The 7500-nt window shown below is 41.1% G+C and overlaps 1 protein-coding gene across 1 annotated transcript in view; it reads right to left on the bottom strand.

The window, feature by feature from the left end:
• LOC143294146 (secretin receptor-like) overlaps positions 1–7500 on the bottom strand; it is a 166648-nt gene that overhangs the window by 23844 nt on the left and 135304 nt on the right. The window lies entirely within an intron of this gene.

Genomic DNA, 7500 nt, shown 5'->3' with positions numbered 1-7500 from the left:
TAAACTGGTTAGTAACATTGTAATATATACTCTACATTTCTTCCACTCCACTCTTTCACTGGCCTTCTTTACGTCATTCAAGAGGAGAAGAAGTGAATGTGGTTTCAGTTTCAGTAGGTCAAGGAGGCGTCACTGCGTTCGGACAAATCCATATACGCTACACCACATCTGCCAAGCAGATGCTTGACCAGCAGCGTAACCCAACGCGCTTAGACAGGCCTTGAGAAAAAAGGGTAAATAAATAATAGATAAATACATAAAAAAGAACTACTACTACTAATAATAATATGTATAAGGCACAAAAACTTGATGGAGTCAACTATAAGCGTACATAAATAAATAAATAATAATTTTTAAAAAGTAATAATAATAATCATAAATAAATAAATAAATAAGACAACAATGATGATAAATAAGTAAATAAATGTAAAACATTCACACATACACACACATATGCATAACAAATATCCACCAAACATGCAGTTTCACAGATATGAAAGCACAGTCAAATACACATAAACGTACATGAGCCCCAACACACACACACACACACACACACACACACACACACACACACATTACCCTGTACCCTCTCTACTCCCCTCCTCCGCACACTCATTTCTAGGCTACCAGCTTCCACGGCACACACACACACACACACACACACACACACACACACACAGAGGCACACTTACGTAGATTTCAAGAGGATCTCCAAAATCACATACACACTAAACAAAAACAAAAACAAGAAAAAACAAGACCCAAAAACTAAGTTTAATTTTTCATCCAGACTGGGTTTTTTTTTTTTCTAACAACATTCTACAGGTTTTTTTGTTTTGTTTTGTTTTTGGTTGTTGTTTTTTTCTTGTATACATTTTCTGTTTTACCAGCTCATATTTCATGACTTTTATTTATTTATTTAATTTATGAATTTTTTTTTTATACGTTGATATTTTTGTTTTGACTTATTATATTCTAAATTCCTACTCTTCACATTTTGGGCGTGCCCGGAGACTCGAACTCACAGCCTTCTGATTGTGAGAACGGCGATCACCCAACTGCAGGCACCCGATGAATACAGCCAAAAAGATGTTTTTATCATGATGAACTGTGATCAGTGTGCAAGAAGACAATCAAATGGAATGGCGAGAATGATGGGGGTGGGGGATGGGTGGTGAGAGAAGTGGAGAGAGAGAGTAACCGAAAAAAAAAGAGACAGACGGACAGACATATAGACAGACATAGAGTAACGTAGAAAATAACACACACACACACACACACACACACACACACAGAGAAAGAAATGGTCAAAGGGAAGAAACTCAGATAGTGGTAATAGCAGAGAAAGTTTTATTTCGATAGTCTCCCATATATGAACTGGAGATGGTCCTCCCGTTCACTGATTCTCTCTTTCTCTCTCTCTCTCTCTCCTCCCCCCCAAAAAACAAAACAAAACAAAAACAAACAAAACAAAACAAAAAAACCCCGACCCTGTTCTCTATCCATTCTCTCATCCCTTATCCCCATGAAAAACATATAACATAAACAGTAGGGTGAATGTAAGGTGAATGTGGAGTATATATTACATTGTTATTAACCAATTTACAACTGTTTCTGTCTTCGGAACGAAACTGCATTGGAAGAACACATGGGAAGAAATATGGATATTGCCGTTCAATGATCAAATGCGCATAACTCTGGTTCATCACGTTCTTTCTTTTACAAATAACATGTGTCCTTTTTCTGAAGGTATATCACACAGCGAAATGAGGACACAACAGAAACACAGATTGAGACACGGTTTTAAAAATTTTGATGGAGTGAAAAAAAAATCTTAACATCTTGTCGTCGTGCAAAGTTATACAGTTTTCACAGTTTCAATGTCAGTTTTGAGGGAGCCATCAAAGCAAGTTGACTGATGCATATACGCTACACCACATCTGTTTAAAGAAGAAAGCACTACCGAAACACACTACCGAAAGCTTCACAAACACTGGCTACAACACAAAGTAGCTGCCCCAAAAAAGGTGCAAGTCAGGAGATACAAAGTGTGGCGCTGGACTGTCAACTATTTAAGATAGCTGCACATTTGGTAAAAGGAAAAAAAAGGAGAAACAAAGAGAAGAAAAAAAGAAGAAGAAAGAATCGTTGAGTAAGGAATAACAAAGTGCCCCAAGAAGTGTTTATGGCTTTAAGAATGCCATTCAATTTTCTCCTCATTATACATTCAGCATCGACATTCTGGTACATTATTTCAGTAGTTACATATTTCAAATGAAGTGCATTTTATAACAAAATATGGAAAATTTTCAAATACACACATGAATGTGAGGTTTTAAAGCACTCTGTACCCAGTTTTCCGGAAATACCGTTTCAAGTAAGTTGTTGATTATGTCTGCTCACTGATAACAGATTCTGATAATTTGCTGCACAGTCCTTTTGGACATTAACTCTTCCCCCCATTTTTTGTGCTGTTTTTGATAACATACGTTGCACGTTCTGTCCGAAAGCCATTCTCAAGAGCGGAAGACATCCTTCAGAAACTGGATGCTATCACATCGTTCGCTGTGACAGACACGGTTGGTTGGACAGGGCACCACTGTTTAGCTTATTACTTGTTGTGCATTGCATTGTGTGCATTTCAAATCTTAACGTCACTGTTGCACGAAAATGGCATATTCCTACACTCCAGAAGCCAGTAACATTGCTCGGACGGAAGAGCCTAGTATGGTCGTAACCCGACACTAACTGTGTGTAGTATGGAACTGACCAATGGCGTAGTTCGGTCAACGTAGGCATTTAGTCACGTGTAACTGTCAAAAAGTTAGAACCAAGCAATGCAACTGGCACAAGTACACAAAATCATACATTAATTTTGTGGTTCTCTCACTGACTTTGATGCAAAACAACAGCTAAATTGATCTGTATGAATTAAGAAAATCACACACAAGAGTTTGTTTCGGTAGAGAAACCAAATAGACTGTAGAATCACATCCAATATGGGTGAACATTTCACTGGTCCTGCTGTCTTGCCGCCATCTTGCACGTGCTCACCCATCCTTCCCCGAGAGAAAAAATTAATGATAACGATGTTTTATTCAAGAACGTTGTTATCGTTAAAAAACAACAGCCCAATATTTCCCCAGAGAGAGAGAGAGAGAGAGAGAGAGAGAGAGAGAGAACAAACAAACGAACGAACGTTTTTAATGAGGGAAATGGAATAAGCATGCGTGTGGTTCTTCCCATCCAGTCGTCGGGGCAAAGAAAAATAAGACAAGGTTGCCGAACTACATACACGACATCCGGACACACTCAGCTACATGAGGATATGAATATGAACGTGTATATAATCATATACTTGCGTGACGATAAAATCAAACACGTACATGAAATAATTAACACGCACATTATAAGCATGCCTGCATATATGTAAATGGCTTCAGATACAGAGTGAGAGAGAGGGAGGCGGAGAGAAAAATATATGAAAGATAGAGAGAGAGAGAGACAGGGGGTGGGGGAGGGAGAAAGTGAGAGAGAGTGTGTGTGTATGTGTGTGAGAGAGAGTGTGTGTGTGAGAGAGTGGGAGAGAGAGAGAGAAAGAGAAAGAGAGGATGGAGGGGGTGAGGGAGATGCAAATAGAGCCAGAGACTAGGGAGATGGACAGATAGGTAGATCGACATTAAAAAAAAAACAACAACAAAAAAACACACAATAAAAAAAAAAACTCAAAACATTCACGCATGCATTTCCCGACTCCAAAACCATCCCCACAATGGGATTTAAATACAAAACAAAACTAGTCACTCTCTTCTTCTTCTAACTTTGCCCTTCCGCCCCCCCCCCCCCCCCCCCACACACACACCCGTCCCACCCGGTCCCCTCCAGTCGCCTCCCTGCCACCCAGTGGCATCCAAAATATCCTCTCACTCCATCACCCCCTCACCAAAATATCCCCTCGCCCCCTTCCCCCCGCCCCCCTAACCCCCACACCGTCTGCCCATCAAGACAGCCAACAGCCATGCAGCTTCTCCCCGACGACGTCCACAAAATTATTTCCCCATCGCAGATATCCGACGGATCAGTGTGCTGAATGGTCTGTGTCTCCACAGCACAGCGATAAATCTCTCTGCGTTGATCATTGGATCTCCTTTATGGTTGTACGGGATGATATCCTGTCTGTGAGTCTGTCTGTCTGTCTGTCTGCCTGTTTCTTCTGTCACGTCAGGAACTAGCCCCCACGGCCTCCCCACCCCACCCCCACCCCCCTCCAAGTCCAGGCCGCGAGACGATGGCATAAAGGGAAAAAATGAATAACTGTCTCTGCCCACAACGTCTGTCTCTGTCTCTCTGAGTCTGTCTGTTTCTGTCTCTGACCCTCTATTCGATCTTCTCCTTCCCCCCTCTTCCTCCCCCCCCCCTCCAACTCTCTCACCTCCACCCTTTCTCTCTTTGCCATCTCCCATCTCTCTCCCCATCCCTTTTCTCTATCTCTACCACCTCTCCCCTCCTCTTTCTCTCTTTCTCTGCACTCGCGCATCACTTTATATACAGTAAATGACAATACGTTCACTCGGGGAAGTTGGGATGGGGACTGCGGGAGAAGGGAGGGAAGATCAAGAAGAACTTGTTAAAAAAAAAAAAAAAAAGCCGCAGAGGGAACATGAAAATGTAAGAACCCGCAATGGACAACGGCTGACAAAACCTTTCGCAAAAAAGTTCCAGAAGCTACGAGGGAGCAAGAAATGACGATAGCATTTGTTGATGTAGGATGTTATAACTTTGAAATATCTTTTTCATTTAAAAAAAAAAGTTTCTAACACCACAGAAAAGGAAAGGTTCAGCTGCATTTTCAAGGAGGAGTCAACGAGTGCGGGTAGATCCATTTTCGCCACACCACATATATGCTTTATACATAAAAAAAAACAAACAAAAAACAAAAACAAAAAAAAACAAAAAAAACAACAACAACAAAAAAAACAAAAACAAAAAAAAACGAAGGAGATGCCTAGCCTGTGCACAGACACAGAGAGCTTATCACGCCTTTAGAAAAAAAAAGACAATAATGATATAGCTCATTTCAGGTAAATAAATGACATGCATTCTATGCTGTTTGAAAGGCCGTTTTGTGAGTTTTCTTTCATGGCTGTATTTCCCTTTGTTTTATGCCACCTATATTTGATTTTCACAGTCACCTTCTTAAACACTACGCTAAAAAAAAAAAAAAAGGAAAGAAAATTACAACAGTAGGAATATGCGTAATGGTTTCTGCTGTGTACTTTTATTTTGCTCCCAATGAAAGATGAAAAAATCAATAATAGTTTTGAACGTACACAAACGGTAATTTACAATCCGTCACGATAATAAAGTCATCGAAAGCGTGTTCATTTCAACAGCATTACTTTGGCGGGTGAAACCTGGCAGCCAAAGATGAAAAGAAGCTTTCAGAGACGAGCCAACGAACGGCCAAGTCACAATGGGGAAGTAACTTCGTAAGTTCGATACGCTCATTGATGCCTCAAATCCGCCACGGTCCACAACGCGTTAACCCCGTGACTGCTGTTTACTGGTGAAACGAGATCAGTACGGCATGTGTTTGAAGTGCAATCACTACTTCTTGTGTGAGTGATTTTAGTGAACAAAAGTGATGCACTCCCAAATGGAATAAGTCCACATAAAGACTAGTGACTGAAAACCTGACCGTTTAGTTCAGTCTTATCTCGGCAAGGTGACAGCCCTTCAAGGATTAGCCTACTCGTCATCAGGAGGCAAAGGATTAGCCGCCCCTCAGTCAAATGTTTAGCTGATGACTTTCGCTAAAAACAGCAACAAAACAAACAAAAAAGAAACAAAAACAAACAAAACAACAACAACAACAAAAACAAACAAACAAAAAACAACAACAAAAAACCCACGTCGCATGCAGACAATTAAAACAAACCATGGTAGGATTCGAATGCAGTTCTTCAAACTACATCAGGAGAAAAGTAAAATAAGATACACCTACAATTTTCCAAGACCTAACCAATGCCCGTAGCGTTGCTCTTAGAAATTGCCAGTTTTAGATTCAGAAGGTACAACGTCCTCTAGCTGTGCTTGTGTTTAGCATACCATCGACCATTGGGTTATGGTGAAAAGAGCACGCAGGCTGTACAATAAGTTTAAACTATTCGATTGTTAAACCTATATAATTCTACCTCTTATTGACGAAATCAAGACAGATCATTAACGTAAAGCGAAAAGAACGTTCGTGAGTAATCCGAAGAAAAATCTGACGTCACACACTGACGTTAAGTCGAGAAGAACGCACAAGCTGTGCAATAAGTTAGAATTATTCGTTTGATAAACCTTTAAGATTATACCATTTGTGGACAAAATCAAGACAGATCATTCATAATGTAAGGCGAAAAGAACGTACGTGAGTAATCCGAAGAAAGGATCTGATGCCACACAGTGGACAGTAATGTGATACGGACTGCATAATCATCTGATACAAAAAGAGAGAAAGTCTGTAGTACAAGCAAGCAAGCAAGCAAGCAAGCTTCCACTCAAGAAAGGGACCTAGTTACTAGTCTGAGACGACGTGGCGACTAACGTAAGCTAAATTATCCATTTAACGTACGTCCATGGTCAATGATGTGATCAAATGATGCTTTTGGAGCGAACAGGAGAGCGCGCGTTGCACTGCTCAGGGGTCATGGTCACTAACTGAGATGTGGACGTTCGTCAGGGGCAGTATTCAAGACCTAATTCATTTTGCTTTGCGGCAACTTACCTTTGACATGGTAGGAACCCCGCGGGTACAATTTACCTTGAAGGTTAATTTATCTTCGTATTCAAGACACGCGTGGTGCACTCAGGCAAGCTAACCTGTCGTCTGTAATTAAAGATCCCGATGATTCCCTTCTGCACATGCTCTTTTTACTTCTCACAGCACCACAGTACAGAGCATTGTCGAGAGAGTTAGCAAAAACACACGCTATCCGCAAAGCACGCCTGTTTTCCCTCAACAAAAAAACCCACCGCTACAAAAGGATCCGCCATGTTTACCTCTGCTTCGTGGGCAGTCACCCTTGGCAGAGAGTAAGGGCAAATTTGCCTTTGGGTTTGAAGACCCGCGGGTAGACTCGAGTGTTCCTGAATATGGGATACTGCTTACCCTCGGGTAAGTTTGCCTTGCCTCATGTAGATTTACCGGAAGGAACACCTTTATTCGTAGGCACGATAGTCTCTTGAAAACGGCCCCAGACCGGTAAACGCAATTTAGAGAATCGTCAAACTACTTCAACGTGGTCTTGGCTGACATCAATGTGAACCCTTTGATGTTACGTATGGACTCAAATAACGACATTGACAGAGGACAGTAGTGTAGGCCTAATCACTGAAACTGAGACTAACTACCAACTGTGGAGGGACCCCTACCGTAAAAAAGGTTAATGGTGAAAGCTAGACAGGCGACTATGTAATCCAGAGAGATCACTGACACAATTTGATACGTCC

Source organism: Babylonia areolata, chromosome 19 (genome assembly GCF_041734735.1).
Source record: "Babylonia areolata isolate BAREFJ2019XMU chromosome 19, ASM4173473v1, whole genome shotgun sequence".
Lineage (NCBI taxonomy): Eukaryota > Metazoa > Mollusca > Gastropoda > Neogastropoda > Buccinidae > Babylonia > Babylonia areolata.
Note: the sequence above shows the minus strand (reverse complement) of the source record. Positions and strands in the feature narration are given on the sequence as shown.